The 16,643-nt window shown below is 46.3% G+C and overlaps 8 non-coding genes across 8 annotated transcripts; all 8 read left to right on the forward strand.

Annotated features, from left to right (window-relative positions):
• The first annotated feature begins 284 nt into the window (after positions 1–284).
• On the forward strand, positions 285–475 carry LOC130300663 (U2 spliceosomal RNA). The gene has a single exon (XR_008851501.1). It is a non-coding gene; the product is annotated as a U2 spliceosomal RNA (small nuclear RNA).
• A 2,092-nt stretch (positions 476–2,567) lies between these two features.
• Positions 2,568–2,758, forward strand: LOC130300674 (U2 spliceosomal RNA). Its single transcript, XR_008851512.1, has one exon. It is a non-coding gene; the product is annotated as a U2 spliceosomal RNA (small nuclear RNA).
• A 2,086-nt stretch (positions 2,759–4,844) lies between these two features.
• On the forward strand, positions 4,845–5,035 carry LOC130300687 (U2 spliceosomal RNA). The gene has a single exon (XR_008851524.1). It is a non-coding gene; the product is annotated as a U2 spliceosomal RNA (small nuclear RNA).
• Positions 5,036–7,129: 2,094 nt separating this feature from the next.
• On the forward strand, positions 7,130–7,320 carry LOC130300698 (U2 spliceosomal RNA). The gene has a single exon (XR_008851535.1). It is a non-coding gene; the product is annotated as a U2 spliceosomal RNA (small nuclear RNA).
• A 2,062-nt stretch (positions 7,321–9,382) lies between these two features.
• On the forward strand, positions 9,383–9,573 carry LOC130300652 (U2 spliceosomal RNA). The gene has a single exon (XR_008851490.1). It is a non-coding gene; the product is annotated as a U2 spliceosomal RNA (small nuclear RNA).
• Positions 9,574–11,668: 2,095 nt separating this feature from the next.
• On the forward strand, positions 11,669–11,859 carry LOC130300653 (U2 spliceosomal RNA). The gene has a single exon (XR_008851492.1). It is a non-coding gene; the product is annotated as a U2 spliceosomal RNA (small nuclear RNA).
• A 2,087-nt stretch (positions 11,860–13,946) lies between these two features.
• Positions 13,947–14,137, forward strand: LOC130300654 (U2 spliceosomal RNA). Its single transcript, XR_008851493.1, has one exon. It is a non-coding gene; the product is annotated as a U2 spliceosomal RNA (small nuclear RNA).
• Positions 14,138–16,224: 2,087 nt separating this feature from the next.
• LOC130300651 (U2 spliceosomal RNA) lies at positions 16,225–16,415 on the forward strand. Its single transcript, XR_008851489.1, has one exon. It is a non-coding gene; the product is annotated as a U2 spliceosomal RNA (small nuclear RNA).
• The last annotated feature ends 228 nt before the right edge of the window (positions 16,416–16,643 follow it).

Consider the following 16,643-nt stretch of genomic DNA (forward strand, 5'->3'; position numbering starts at 1 on the left):
GCAGATCCTAAGCCCCAGTGTCACATGCAAGTAGGAGGAGTAAGAAGGGTTCCTGGCAAATCCGGGTTATGGATTGCATTTAAAAAGGCCCCGTGGGAGTGCAATGGGCCCCTGTCTTGCCTGCTTAGCAATAATGGTATGGGTTTAGGTTCTGCTGTGTGTACTGGTGGTTGACTGCCCCCCAGCCCAGAGTGTGCATGAAAATTGTCTGGCAGCCTCCCTGACAGCAAGCAGTGATAGTGCCCATGAAGGGCACCTTGTTGGGCCCGCCCCCTTTCACGGTTATCGCTTCTCGGCCTTTTGGCTAAGATCAAGTGTAGTATCTGTTCTTATCAGTTTAATATCTGATACGTCCCCTATCTGGGGACCATATATTAAATGGATTTTTGAGAACGGGGGCCGATTTCGAAGCTTGCTTCCGTCGCCCTATGCATTGACCCGATATGGCAGTATCTTCGGGTACAGTGCACCACCCCCTTACAGGGTTAAAAAGAAAGATTCCTACTTTCATTGCTACCTGCTTGCTGGCTAGCCAGCTAGCCAGCCCTGTGGGCCTTGCTGCTGCTGCAGCCAAAAAACAAAAGGTGGTGCTGCTGCTGCTTCTGCTGCTTCTGCTTCTGCTTGTGTCTGGCCGCTGTTGGAGCGTCCAGGCACAGGACTTCTGCTGCTGCTGACTAAATGGCCTCCTTAATTGGATCATTTGAGTAGCCAGCACACCTGTGCAGGTAGGGCATGACATGATAGGCAGCTGCCTTGATAGCGGGTGGGTGCTGAATGTTCCTAATTGACAAAATAAGATTAATGCTTATGAAGAAATATAAAATCTCATCCCTTCCCCAATATCGCGCCACACCCCCTACCCCTTAATTCCCTGGTTGAACTTGATGGACATATGTCTTTTTTCGACCGTACTAACTATGTAACTATGTAACATAACATGGGGGGGGGGGGGGGTCTCCTGGCTGTTCACACAGGTGTGTCATTGCTGTACATTGACCATGCATTGCTTCTGTGGTATTGCAAAGGCAAAGACAAATGCTTCCAGCCATCCATTGCACTAATGGATTGGTCATCAGCTGGCTGTCTATGTCCCGCATCAATATAGACCAAAGTACAGAGGGTTAGGCTATGCTATTGTGCACCTACCTGATGCATCAGAAGGTGCGAGGCCTTGCTAAATTCTGTGCACAGACTTTGAGATCTATACTTTAGACTGTATCTAAACCTGCTCCAACATGGACTGACATTCTGGCCTACTTTCAGCCGATGCGACTTGTCTGTCGCTGAACAGTCGCTTTTTATGTATTCAGCACCTATGTATAATGTTGTAAAAATGCTCTAGAAGCTAAAGTCGCAGAAATGTCACACATATTTGGCCTGCAACTTTCTGTGCGACAAATTCAGACAGGAAAAATCAGTATAAATCCTTAGAAAATTATCCCCCAGTGTCTCCATCTGCTGGCGGTATTGAATAAGCATTGCTGCACTGATGAGGGTATGCATTAGACGAAAAAAAAGAAGAAAAAGAAGAATAATACGCCCAGAAAAGAGGCGAAAGGAGAAAACGTAAAAAAAACGTGAAAAAAAAGTAAGAGGAAGAGAAGGGAAAAAAAGGTGGAAATGGGTTTAAAAGTGATTTCGGCGGAGAAATATATATATATATATATATATATATATATATATATATAATATTACGCGCACACACACACATATATATAAACGTATTCTCCGTTGAGATATTGCAGCCGCTGCTGTGTCCAGGCCCAGGAGCCTTAGCACTGTGCTGTGATGTCACTCAATACCACTGACATCACTAGGTGTAAACAACATCTCTCCTTTGCTGTGTATGTGACTATGGAGCTGTTTGGTGATGTCGTCTATTATGGCCTTCATAGAAGCAACAGGAGATTGTTGCATCCATCTAGAACCCTCAGAACTACAGTGCTATGATGTCACTCACTTCCACAGGCCTTGCAGAGTGTAAACAACAACAACCCAGCTTTGTTGTGTATGTAACCATAGGGATTTGTGATGTCACCTAGAACCTTCACAGCAGCGACAGCTTTATGAGGAGCATCAGCACTGCTCTGCCTGAGCAGAACCATCACCGCCATAGGTTGTCAAATAACCCGGGTTTAACCCACACAGGTAAGTCCAATGGGGTGCAGGCATGTCCTCTATGCTTACAGCTTCCCGTGGGTGTTGGTTTGATACCGTTTGGGGACAGCCAAGGAGGCATCTGCAGGCAACAAAGGTAGGTGTGTGCTTGTGTGTGTGTTTCCTATGCAGATCCTAAGCCCAGTGTCACATGCAAGTAGGAGGAGTAAGAAGGGTTCCTGGCAAATCCGGGTTATGGATTGCATTTAAAAAGGCCCCGTGGGAGTGCAATGGGCCCCTGTCTTGCTGCTTAGCAATAATGGTATGGGTTTAGGTTCTGCTGTGTGTACTGGTGGTTGACTGCCCCCCAGCCCAGAGTGTGCATGGAAAATTGTCTGGCAGCCTCCCTGACAGCAAGCAGTGATAGTGCCCATGAAGGGCACCTTGTTGGGCCCGCCCCTTTCACGGTTATCGCTTCTCGGCCTTTTGGCTAAGATCAAGTGTAGTATCTGTTCTTATCAGTTTAATATCTGATACGTCCCCTATCTGGGGACCATATATTAAATGGATTTTTGAGAACGGGGGCCGATTTCGAAGCTTGCTTCCGTCGCCCTATGCATTGACCCGATATGGCAGTATCTTCGGGTACAGTGCACCACCCCCTTACAGGGTTAAAAAGAAAGATTCCTACTTTCATTGCTACCTGCTTGCTGGCTAGCCAGCTAGCCAGCCCTGTGGGCCTTGCTGCTGCTGCAGCCAAAAAACAAAAGGTGGTGCTGCTGCTGCTTCTGCTGCTTCTGCTTCTGCTTGTGTCTGGCCGCTGTTGGAGCGTCCAGGCACAGGACTTCTGCTGCTGCTGACTAAATGGCCTCCTTAATTGGATCATTTGAGTAGCCAGCACACCTGTGCAGGTAGGGCATGACATGATAGGCAGCTGCCTTGATAGCGGGTGGGTGCTGAATGTTCCTAATTGACAAAATAAGATTAATGCTTATGAAGAAATATAAAATCTCATCCCTTCCCCAATATCGCGCCACACCCCTACCCCTTAATTCCCTGGTTGAACTTGATGGACATATGTCTTTTTTCGACCGTACTAACTATGTAACTATGTAACATAACATGGGGGGGGGGGGGTCTCCTGGCTGTTCACACAGGTGTGTCATTGCTGTACATTGACCATGCATTGCTTCTGTGGTATTGCAAAGGCAAAGACAAATGCTTCCAGCCATCCATTGCACTAATGGATTGGTCATCAGCTGGCTGTCTATGTCCCGCATCAATATAGACCAAAGTACAGAGGGTTAGGCTATGCTATTGTGCACCTACCTGATGCATCAGAAGGTGCGAGGCCCTTGCTAAATTCTGTGCACAGACTTTGAGATCTATACTTTAGACTGTATCTAAACCTGCTCCAACATGGACTGACATTCTGGCCTACTTTCAGCCGATGCGACTTGTCTGTCGCTGAACAGTCGCTTTTTATGTATTCAGCACCTATGTATAATGTTGTAAAAATGCTCTAGAAGCTAAAGTCGCAGAAATGTCACACATATTTGGCCTGCAACTTTCTGTGCGACAAATTCAGACAGGAAAAATCAGTATAAATCCTTAGAAAATTATCCCCCAGTGTCTCCATCTGCTGGCGGTATTGAATAAGCATTGCTGCACTGATGGGGTATGCATTAGACGAAAAAAAAGAAGAAAAAGAAGAATAATACGCCCAGAAAAGAGGCGAAAAGGAGAAAAACGTAAAAAAACGTGAAAAAAAAGTAAGAGGAAGAGAAGGGAAAAAAAGGTGGAAATGGGTTTAAAAGTGATTTCGGCGGAGAAATATATATATATATATATATATATATATATATATATATATACGCGCACACACACACATATATATAAACGTATTCTCCGTTGAGATATTGCAGCCGCTGCTGTGTCCAGGCCCAGGAGCCTTAGCACTGTGCTGTGATGTCACTCAATACCACTGACATCACTAGGTGTAAACAACATCTCTCCTTTGCTGTGTATGTGACTATGGAGCTGTTTGGTGATGTCGTCTATTATGGCCTTCATAGAAGCAACAGGAGATTGTTGCATCCATCTAGAACCCTCAGAACTACAGTGCTATGATGTCACTCACTTCCACAGGCCTTGCAGAGTGTAAAAAACAACAACCCAGCTTTGTTGTGTATGTAACCATAGGGATTTGTGATGTCACCTAGAACCTTCACAGCAGCGACAGCTTTATGAGGAGCATCAGCACTGCTCTGCCTGAGCAGAACCATCACCGCCATAGGTTGTCAAATAACCCGGGTTTAACCCACACAGGTAAGTCCAATGGGGTGCAGGCATGTCCTCTATGCTTACAGCTTCCCGTGGGTGTTGGTTTGATACCGTTTGGGGACAGCCAAGGAGGCATCTGCAGGCAACAAAGGTAGGTGTGTGCTTGTGTGTGTGTTTCCTATGCAGATCCTAAGCCCAGTGTCACATGCAAGTAGGAGGAGTAAGAAGGGTTCCTGGCAAATCCGGGTTATGGATTGCATTTAAAAAGGCCCCGTGGGAGTGCAATGGGCCCCTGTCTTGCTGCTTAGCAATAATGGTATGGGTTTAGGTTCTGCTGTGTGTACTGGTGGTTGACTGCCCCCCAGCCCAGAGTGTGCATGGAAAATTGTTTGGCAGCCTCCCTGACAGCAAGCAGTGATAGTGCCCATGAAGGGCACCTTGTTGGGCCCGCCCCTTTCACGGTTATCGCTTCTCGGCCTTTTGGCTAAGATCAAGTGTAGTATCTGTTCTTATCAGTTTAATATCTGATACGTCCCCTATCTGGGGACCATATATTAAATGGATTTTTGAGAACGGGGGCCGATTTCGAAGCTTGCTTCCGTCGCCCTATGCATTGACCCGATATGGCAGTATCTTCGGGTACAGTGCACCACCCCCTTACAGGGTTAAAAAGAAAGATTCCTACTTTCATTGCTACCTGCTTGCTGGCTAGCCAGCTAGCCAGCCCTGTGGGCCTTGCTGCTGCTGCAGCCAAAAAACAAAAGGTGGTGCTGCTGCTGCTTCTGCTGCTTCTGCTTCTGCTTGTGTCTGGCCGCTGTTGGAGCGTCCAGGCACAGGACTTCTGCTGCTGCTGACTAAATGGCCTCCTTAATTGGATCATTTGAGTAGCCAGCACACCTGTGCAGGTAGGGCATGACATGATAGGCAGCTGCCTTGATAGCGGGTGGGTGCTGAATGTTCCTAATTGACAAAATAAGATTAATGCTTATGAAGAAATATAAAATCTCATCCCTTCCCCAATATCGCGCCACACCCCTACCCCTTAATTCCCTGGTTGAACTTGATGGACATATGTCTTTTTTCGACCGTACTAACTATGTAACTATGTAACATAACATGGGGGGGGGGGGGGGTCTCCTGGCTGTTCACACAGGTGTGTCATTGCTGTACATTGACCATGCATTGCTTCTGTGGTATTGCAAAGGCAAAGACAAATGCTTCCAGCCATCCATTGCACTAATGGATTGGTCATCAGCTGGCTGTCTATGTCCCGCATCAATATAGACCAAAGTACAGAGGGTTAGGCTATGCTATTGTGCACCTACCTGATGCATCAGAAGGTGCGAGGCCCTTGCTAAATTCTGTGCACAGACTTTGAGATCTATACTTTAGACTGTATCTAAACCTGCTCCAACATGGACTGACATTCTGGCCTACTTTCAGCCGATGCGACTTGTCTGTCGCTGAACAGTCGCTTTTTATGTATTCAGCACCTATGTATAATGTTGTAAAAATGCTCTAGAAGCTAAAGTCGCAGAAATGTCACACATATTTGGCCTGCAACTTTCTGTGCGACAAATTCAGACAGGAAAAATCAGTATAAATCCTTAGAAAATTATCCCCCAGTGTCTCCATCTGCTGGCGGTATTGAATAAGCATTGCTGCACTGATGGGGTATGCATTAGACGAAAAAAAAGAAGAAAAAGAAGAATAATACGCCCAGAAAAGAGGCGAAAAGGAGAAAAACGTAAAAAAACGTGAAAAAAAAGTAAGAGGAAGAGAAGGGAAAAAAAGGTGGAAATGGGTTTAAAAGTGATTTCGGCGGAGAAATATATATATATATATATATATATATATATATATATATATATATATACGCGCACACACACACATATATATAAACGTATTCTCCGTTGAGATATTGCAGCCGCTGCTGTGTCCAGGCCCAGGAGCCTTAGCACTGTGCTGTGATGTCACTCAATACCACTGACATCACTAGGTGTAAACAACATCTCTCCTTTGCTGTGTATGTGACTATGGAGCTGTTTGGTGATGTCGTCTATTATGGCCTTCATAGAAGCAACAGGAGATTGTTGCATCCATCTAGAACCCTCAGAACTACAGTGCTATGATGTCACTCACTTCCACAGGCCTTGCAGAGTGTAAACAACAACAACCCAGCTTTGTTGTGTATGTAACCATAGGGATTTGTGATGTCACCTAGAACCTTCACAGCAGCGACAGCTTTATGAGGAGCATCAGCACTGCTCTGCCTGAGCAGAACCATCACCGCCATAGGTTGTCAAATAACCCGGGTTTAACCCACACAGGTAAGTCCAATGGGGTGCAGGCATGTCCTCTATGCTTACAGCTTCCCGTGGGTGTTGGTTTGATACCGTTTGGGGACAGCCAAGGAGGCATCTGCAGGCAACAAAGGTAGGTGTGTGCTTGTGTGTGTGTTTCCTATGCAGATCCTAAGCCCAGTGTCACATGCAAGTAGGAGGAGTAAGAAGGGTTCCTGGCAAATCCGGGTTATGGATTGCATTTAAAAAGGCCCCGTGGGAGTGCAATGGGCCCCTGTCTTGCTGCTTAGCAATAATGGTATGGGTTTAGGTTCTGCTGTGTGTACTGGTGGTTGACTGCCCCCCAGCCCAGAGTGTGCATGGAAAATTGTTTGGCAGCCTCCCTGACAGCAAGCAGTGATAGTGCCCATGAAGGGCACCTTGTTGGGCCCGCCCCTTTCACGGTTATCGCTTCTCGGCCTTTTGGCTAAGATCAAGTGTAGTATCTGTTCTTATCAGTTTAATATCTGATACGTCCCCTATCTGGGGACCATATATTAAATGGATTTTTGAGAACGGGGGCCGATTTCGAAGCTTGCTTCCGTCGCCCTATGCATTGACCCGATATGGCAGTATCTTCGGGTACAGTGCACCACCCCCTTACAGGGTTAAAAAGAAAGATTCCTACTTTCATTGCTACCTGCTTGCTGGCTAGCCAGCTAGCCAGCCCTGTGGGCCTTGCTGCTGCTGCAGCCAAAAAACAAAAGGTGCTGCTGCTGCTTCTGCTTCTGCTTGTGTCTGGCCGCTGTTGGAGCGTCCAGGCACAGGACTTCTGCTGCTGCTGACTAAATGGCCTCCTTAATTGGATCATTTGAGTAGCCAGCACACCTGTGCAGGTAGGGCATGACATGATAGGCAGCTGCCTTGATAGCGGGTGGGTGCTGAATGTTCCTAATTGACAAAATAAGATTAATGCTTATGAAGAAATATAAAATCTCATCCCTTCCCCAATATCGCGCCACACCCCTACCCCTTAATTCCCTGGTTGAACTTGATGGACATATGTCTTTTTTCGACCGTACTAACTATGTAACTATGTAACATAACATGGGGGGGGGGGGGTCTCCTGGCTGTTCACACAGGTGTGTCATTGCTGTACATTGACCATGCATTGCTTCTGTGGTATTGCAAAGGCAAAGACAAATGCTTCCAGCCATCCATTGCACTAATGGATTGGTCATCAGCTGGCTGTCTATGTCCCGCATCAATATAGACCAAAGTACAGAGGGTTAGGCTATGCTATTGTGCACCTACCTGATGCATCAGAAGGTGCGAGGCCCTTGCTAAATTCTGTGCACAGACTTTGAGATCTATACTTTAGACTGTATCTAAACCTGCTCCAACATGGACTGACATTCTGGCCTACTTTCAGCCGATGCGACTTGTCTGTCGCTGAACAGTCGCTTTTTATGTATTCAGCACCTATGTATAATGTTGTAAAAATGCTCTAGAAGTTAAAGTCGCAGAAATGTCACACATATTTGGCCTGCAACTTTCTGTGCGACAAATTCAGACAGGAAAAATCAGTATAAATCCTTAGAAAATTATCCCCCAGTGTCTCCATCTGCTGGCGGTATTGAATAAGCATTGCTGCACTGATGGGGTATGCATTAGACGAAAAAAAAGAAGAAAAAGAAGAATAATACGCCCAGAAAAGAGGCGAAAAGGAGAAAAACGTAAAAAAACGTGAAAAAAAAGTAAGAGGAAGAGAAGGGAAAAAAAGGTGGAAATGGGTTTAAAAGTGATTTCGGCGGAGAAATATATATATATATATATATATATATATACGCGCACACACACACATATATATAAACGTATTCTCCGTTGAGATATTGCAGCCGCTGCTGTGTCCAGGCCCAGGAGCCTTAGCACTGTGCTGTGATGTCACTCAATACCACTGACATCACTAGGTGTAAACAACATCTCTCCTTTGCTGTGTATGTGACTATGGAGCTGTTTGGTGATGTCGTCTATTATGGCCTTCATAGAAGCAACAGGAGATTGTTGCATCCATCTAGAACCCTCAGAACTACAGTGCTATGATGTCACTCACTTCCACAGGCCTTGCAGAGTGTAAACAACAACAACCCAGCTTTGTTGTGTATGTAACCATAGGGATTTGTGATGTCACCTAGAACCTTCACAGCAGCGACAGCTTTATGAGGAGCATCAGCACTGCTCTGCCTGAGCAGAACCATCACCGCCATAGGTTGTCAAATAACCCGGGTTTAACCCACACAGGTAAGTCCAATGGGGTGCAGGCATGTCCTCTATGCTTACAGCTTCCCGTGGGTGTTGGTTTGATACCGTTTGGGGACAGCCAAGGAGGCATCTGCAGGCAACAAAGGTAGGTGTGTGCTTGTGTGTGTGTTTCCTATGCAGATCCTAAGCCCAGTGTCACATGCAAGTAGGAGGAGTAAGAAGGGTTCCTGGCAAATCCAGGTTATGGATTGCATTTAAAAAGGCCCCGTGGGAGTGCAATGGGCCCCTGTCTTGCTGCTTAGCAATAATGGTATGGGTTTAGGTTCTGCTGTGTGTACTGGTGGTTGACTGCCCCCCAGCCCAGAGTGTGCATGGAAAATTGTCTGGCAGCCTCCCTGACAGCAAGCAGTGATAGTGCCCATGAAGGGCACCTTGTTGGGCCCGCCCCTTTCACGGTTATCGCTTCTCGGCCTTTTGGCTAAGATCAAGTGTAGTATCTGTTCTTATCAGTTTAATATCTGATACGTCCCCTATCTGGGGACCATATATTAAATGGATTTTTGAGAACGGGGGCCGATTTCGAAGCTTGCTTCCGTCGCCCTATGCATTGACCCGATATGGCAGTATCTTCGGGTACAGTGCACCACCCCCTTACAGGGTTAAAAAGAAAGATTCCTACTTTCATTGCTACCTGCTTGCTGGCTAGCCAGCTAGCCAGCCCTGTGGGCCTTGCTGCTGCTGCAGCCAAAAAACAAAAGGTGGTGCTGCTGCTGCTTCTGCTGCTTCTGCTTCTGCTTGTGTCTGGCCGCTGTTGGAGCGTCCAGGCACAGGACTTCTGCTGCTGCTGACTAAATGGCCTCCTTAATTGGATCATTTGAGTAGCCAGCACACCTGTGCAGGTAGGGCATGACATGATAGGCAGCTGCCTTGATAGCGGGTGGGTGCTGAATGTTCCTAATTGACAAAATAAGATTAATGCTTATGAAGAAATATAAAATCTCATCCCTTCCCCAATATCGCGCCACACCCCTACCCCTTAATTCCCTGGTTGAACTTGATGGACATATGTCTTTTTTCGACCGTACTAACTATGTAACTATGTAACATAACATGGGGGGGGGGGGGGTCTCCTGGCTGTTCACACAGGTGTGTCATTGCTGTACATTGACCATGCATTGCTTCTGTGGTATTGCAAAGGCAAAGACAAATGCTTCCAGCCATCCATTGCACTAATGGATTGGTCATCAGCTGGCTGTCTATGTCCCGCATCAATATAGACCAAAGTACAGAGGGTTAGGCTATGCTATTGTGCACCTACCTGATGCATCAGAAGGTGCGAGGCCCTTGCTAAATTCTGTGCACAGACTTTGAGATCTATACTTTAGACTGTATCTAAACCTGCTCCAACATGGACTGACATTCTGGCCTACTTTCAGCCGATGCGACTTGTCTGTCGCTGAACAGTCGCTTTTTATGTATTCAGCACCTATGTATAATGTTGTAAAAATGCTCTAGAAGCTAAAGTCGCAGAAATGTCACACATATTTGGCCTGCAACTTTCTGTGCGACAAATTCAGACAGGAAAAATCAGTATAAATCCTTAGAAAATTATCCCCCAGTGTCTCCATCTGCTGGCGGTATTGAATAAGCATTGCTGCACTGATGGGGTATGCATTAGACGAAAAAAAAGAAGAAAAAGAAGAATAATACGCCCAGAAAATAGGCGAAAAGGAGAAAAACGTTAAAAAACGTGAAAAAAAAGTAAGAGGAAGAGAAGGGAAAAAAAGGTGGAAATGGGTTTAAAAGTGATTTCGGCGGAGAAATATATATATATATATATATATATATATATATATATATATATATATATACGCGCACACACACACATATATATAAACGTATTCTCCGTTGAGATATTGCAGCCGCTGCTGTGTCCAGGCCCAGGAGCCTTAGCACTGTGCTGTGATGTCACTCAATACCACTGACATCACTAGGTGTAAACAACATCTCTCCTTTGCTGTGTATGTGACTATGGAGCTGTTTGGTGATGTCGTCTATTATGGCCTTCATAGAAGCAACAGGAGATTGTTGCATCCATCTAGAACCCTCAGAACTACAGTGCTATGATGTCACTCACTTCCACAGGCCTTGCAGAGTGTAAACAACAACAACCCAGCTTTGTTGTGTATGTAACCATAGGGATTTGTGATGTCACCTAGAACCTTCACAGCAGCGACAGCTTTATGAGGAGCATCAGCACTGCTCTGCCTGAGCAGAACCATCACCGCCATAGGTTGTCAAATAACCCGGGTTTAACCCACACAGGTAAGTCCAATGGGGTGCAGGCATGTCCTCTATGCTTACAGCTTCCCGTGGGTGTTGGTTTGATACCGTTTGGGGACAGCCAAGGAGGCATCTGCAAGCAACAAAGGTAGGTGTGTGCTTGTGTGTGTGTTTCCTATGCAGATCCTAAGCCCAGTGTCACATGCAAGTAGGAGGAGTAAGAAGGGTTCCTGGCAAATCCGGGTTATGGATTGCATTTAAAAAGGCCCCGTGGGAGTGCAATGGGCCCCTGTCTTGCTGCTTAGCAATAATGGTATGGGTTTAGGTTCTGCTGTGTGTACTGGTGGTTGACTGCCCCCCAGCCCAGAGTGTGCATGGAAAATTGTCTGGCAGCCTCCCTGACAGCAAGCAGTGATAGTGCCCATGAAGGGCACCTTGTTGGGCCCGCCCCTTTCACGGTTATCGCTTCTCGGCCTTTTGGCTAAGATCAAGTGTAGTATCTGTTCTTATCAGTTTAATATCTGATACGTCCCCTATCTGGGGACCATATATTAAATGGATTTTTGAGAACGGGGGCCGATTTCGAAGCTTGCTTCCGTCGCCCTATGCATTGACCCGATATGGCAGTATCTTCGGGTACAGTGCACCACCCCCTTACAGGGTTAAAAAGAAAGATTCCTACTTTCATTGCTACCTGCTTGCTGGCTAGCCAGCTAGCCAGCCCTGTGGGCCTTGCTGCTGCTGCAGCCAAAAAACAAAAGGTGGTGCTGCTGCTGCTTCTGCTGCTTCTGCTTCTGCTTGTGTCTGGCCGCTGTTGGAGCGTCCAGGCACAGGACTTCTGCTGCTGCTGACTAAATGGCCTCCTTAATTGGATCATTTGAGTAGCCAGCACACCTGTGCAGGTAGGGCATGACATGATAGGCAGCTGCCTTGATAGCGGGTGGGTGCTGAATGTTCCTAATTGACAAAATAAGATTAATGCTTATGAAGAAATATAAAATCTCATCCCTTCCCCAATATCGCGCCACACCCCTACCCCTTAATTCCCTGGTTGAACTTGATGGACATATGTCTTTTTTCGACCGTACTAACTATGTAACTATGTAACATAACATGGGGGGGGGGGGGGTCTCCTGGCTGTTCACACAGGTGTGTCATTGCTGTACATTGACCATGCATTGCTTCTGTGGTATTGCAAAGGCAAAGACAAATGCTTCCAGCCATCCATTGCACTAATGGATTGGTCATCAGCTGGCTGTCTATGTCCCGCATCAATATAGACCAAAGTACAGAGGGTTAGGCTATGCTATTGTGCACCTACCTGATGCATCAGAAGGTGCGAGGCCCTTGCTAAATTATGTGCACAGACTTTGAGATCTATACTTTAGACTGTATCTAAACCTGCTCCAACATGGACTGACATTCTGGCCTACTTTCAGCCGATGCGACTTGTCTGTCGCTGAACAGTCGCTTTTTATGTATTCAGCACCTATGTATAATGTTGTAAAAATGCTCTAGAAGCTAAAGTCGCAGAAATGTCACACATATTTGGCCTGCAACTTTCTGTGCGACAAATTCAGACAGGAAAAATCAGTATAAATCCTTAGAAAATTATCCCCCAGTGTCTCCATCTGCTGGCGGTATTGAATAAGCATTGCTGCACTGATGGGGTATGCATTAGACGAAAAAAAAGAAGAAAAAGAAGAATAATACGCCCAGAAAAGAGGCGAAAAGGAGAAAAACGTAAAAAAACGTGAAAAAAAAGTAAGAGGAAGAGAAGGGAAAAAAAGGTGGAAATGGGTTTAAAAGTGATTTTGGCGGAGAAATATATATATATATATATATATATATATATATATATATATACGCGCACACACACACATATATATAAACGTATTCTCCGTTGAGATATTGCAGCCGCTGCTGTGTCCAGGCCCAGGAGCCTTAGCACTGTGCTGTGATGTCACTCAATACCACTGACATCACTAGGTGTAAACAACATCTCTCCTTTGCTGTGTATGTGACTATGGAGCTGTTTGGTGATGTCGTCTATTATGGCCTTCATAGAAGCAACAGGAGATTGTTGCATCCATCTAGAACCCTCAGAACTACAGTGCTATGATGTCACTCACTTCCACAGGCCTTGCAGAGTGTAAACAACAACAACCCAGCTTTGTTGTGTATGTAACCATAGGGATTTGTGATGTCACCTAGAACCTTCACAGCAGCGACAGCTTTATGAGGAGCATCAGCACTGCTCTGCCTGAGCAGAACCATCACCGCCATAGGTTGTCAAATAACCCGGGTTTAACCCACACAGGTAAGTCCAATGGGGTGCAGGCATGTCCTCTATGCTTACAGCTTCCCGTGGGTGTTGGTTTGATACCGTTTGGGGACAGCCAAGGAGGCATCTGCAGGCAACAAAGGTAGGTGTGTGCTTGTGTGTGTGTTTCCTATGCAGATCCTAAGCCCAGTGTCACATGCAAGTAGGAGGAGTAAGAAGGGTTCCTGGCAAATCCGGGTTATGGATTGCATTTAAAAAGGCCCCGTGGGAGTGCAATGGGCCCCTGTCTTGCTGCTTAGCAATAATGGTATGGGTTTAGGTTCTGCTGTGTGTACTGGTGGTTGACTGCCCCCCAGCCCAGAGTGTGCATGGAAAATTGTCTGGCAGCCTCCCTGACAGCAAGCAGTGATAGTGCCCATGAAGGGCACCTTGTTGGGCCCGCCCCTTTCACGGTTATCGCTTCTCGGCCTTTTGGCTAAGATCAAGTGTAGTATCTGTTCTTATCAGTTTAATATCTGATACGTCCCCTATCTGGGGACCATATATTAAATGGATTTTTGAGAACGGGGGCCGATTTCGAAGCTTGCTTCCGTCGCCCTATGCATTGACCCGATATGGCAGTATCTTCGGGTACAGTGCACCACCCCCTTACAGGGTTAAAAAGAAAGATTCCTACTTTCATTGCTACCTGCTTGCTGGCTAGCCAGCTAGCCAGCCCTGTGGGCCTTGCTGCTGCTGCAGCCAAAAAACAAAAGGTGGTGCTGCTGCTGCTTCTGCTGCTTCTGCTTCTGCTTGTGTCTGGCCGCTGTTGGAGCGTCCAGGCACAGGACTTCTGCTGCTGCTGACTAAATGGCCTCCTTAATTGGATCATTTGAGTAGCCAGCACACCTGTGCAGGTAGGGCATGACATGATAGGCAGCTGCCTTGATAGCGGGTGGGTGCTGAATGTTCCTAATTGACAAAATAAGATTAATGCTTATGAAGAAATATAAAATCTCATCCCTTCCCCAATATCGCGCCACACCCCTACCCCTTAATTCCCTGGTTGAACTTGATGGACATATGTCTTTTTTCGACCGTACTAACTATGTAACTATGTAACATAACATGGGGGGGGGGGGGTCTCCTGGCTGTTCACACAGGTGTGTCATTGCTGTACATTGACCATGCATTGCTTCTGTGGTATTGCAAAGGCAAAGACAAATGCTTCCAGCCATCCATTGCACTAATGGATTGGTCATCAGCTGGCTGTCTATGTCCCGCATCAATATAGACCAAAGTACAGAGGGTTAGGCTATGCTATTGTGCACCTACCTGATGCATCAGAAGGTGCGAGGCCCTTGCTAAATTCTGTGCACAGACTTTGAGATCTATACTTTAGACTGTATCTAAACCTGCTCCAACATGGACTGACATTCTGGCCTACTTTCAGCCGATGCGACTTGTCTGTCGCTGAACAGTCGCTTTTTATGTATTCAGCACCTATGTATAATGTTGTAAAAATGCTCTAGAAGCTAAAGTCGCAGAAATGTCACACATATTTGGCCTGCAACTTTCTGTGCGACAAATTCAGACAGGAAAAATCAGTATAAATCCTTAGAAAATTATCCCCCAGTGTCTCCATCTGCTGGCGGTATTGAATAAGCATTGCTGCACTGATGGGGTATGCATTAGACGAAAAAAAAGAAGAAAAAGAAGAATAATACGCCCAGAAAAGAGGCGAAAAGGAGAAAAACGTAAAAAAACTTGAAAAAAAAAGTAAGAGGAAGAGAAGGGAAAAAAAGGTGGAAATGGGTTTAAAAGTGATTTCGGCGGAGATATATATATATATATATATATATATATATATATATATATATACGCGCACACACACACATATATATAAACGTATTCTCCGTTGAGATATTGCAGCCGCTGCTGTGTCCAGGCCCAGGAGCCTTAGCACTGTGCTGTGATGTCACTCAATACCACTGACATCACTAGGTGTAAACAACATCTCTCCTTTGCTGTGTATGTGACTATGGAGCTGTTTGGTGATGTCGTCTATTATGGCCTTCATAGAAGCAACAGGAGATTGTTGCATCCATCTAGAACCCTCAGAACTACAGTGCTATGATGTCACTCACTTCCACAGGCCTTGCAGAGTGTAAACAACAACAACCCAGCTTTGTTGTGTATGTAACCATAGGGATTTGTGATGTCACCTAGAACCTTCACAGCAGCGACAGCTTTATGAGGAGCATCAGCACTGCTCTGCCTGAGCAGAACCATCACCGCCATAGGTTGTCAAATAACCCGGGTTTAACCCACACAGGTAAGTCCAATGGGGTGCAGGCATGTCCTCTATGCTTACAGCTTCCCGTGGGTGTTGGTTTGATACCGTTTGGGGACAGCCAAGGAGGCATCTGCAGGCAACAAAGGTAGGTGTGTGCTTGTGTGTGTGTTTCCTATGCAGATCCTAAGCCCAGTGTCACATGCAAGTAGGAGGAGTAAGAAGGGTTCCTGGCAAATCCGGGTTATGGATTGCATTTAAAAAGGCCCCGTGGGAGTGCAATGGGCCCCTGTCTTGCTGCTTAGCAATAATGGTATGGGTTTAGGTTCTGCTGTGTGTACTGGTGGTTGACTGCCCCCCAGCCCAGAGTGTGCATGGAAAATTGTCTGGCAGCCTCCCTGACAGCAAGCAGTGATAGTGCCCATGAAGGGCACCTTGTTGGGCCCGCCCCTTTCACGGTTATCGCTTCTCGGCCTTTTGGCTAAGATCAAGTGTAGTATCTGTTCTTATCAGTTTAATATCTGATACGTCCCCTATCTGGGAACCATATATTAAATGGATTTTTGAGAACGGGGGCCGATTTCGAAGCTTGCTTCCGTCGCCCTATGCATTGACCCGATATGGCAGTATCTTCGGGTACAGTGCACCACCCCCTTACAGGGTTAAAAAGAAAGATTCCTACTTTCATTGCTACCTGCTTGCTGGCTAGCCAGCTAGCCAGCCCTGTGGGCCTTGCTGCTGCTGCAGCCAAAAAACAAAAGGTGGTGCTGCTGCTGCTTCTGCTGCTTCTGCTTCTGCTTGTGTCTGGCCGCTGTTGGAGCGTCCAGGCACAGGACTTCTGCTGCTGCTGACTAAATGGCCTCCTTAATTGGATCATATG

This window comes from Hyla sarda, unplaced genomic scaffold (assembly GCF_029499605.1).
Source record: "Hyla sarda isolate aHylSar1 unplaced genomic scaffold, aHylSar1.hap1 scaffold_1092, whole genome shotgun sequence".
Taxonomy (NCBI): domain Eukaryota; kingdom Metazoa; phylum Chordata; class Amphibia; order Anura; family Hylidae; genus Hyla; species Hyla sarda.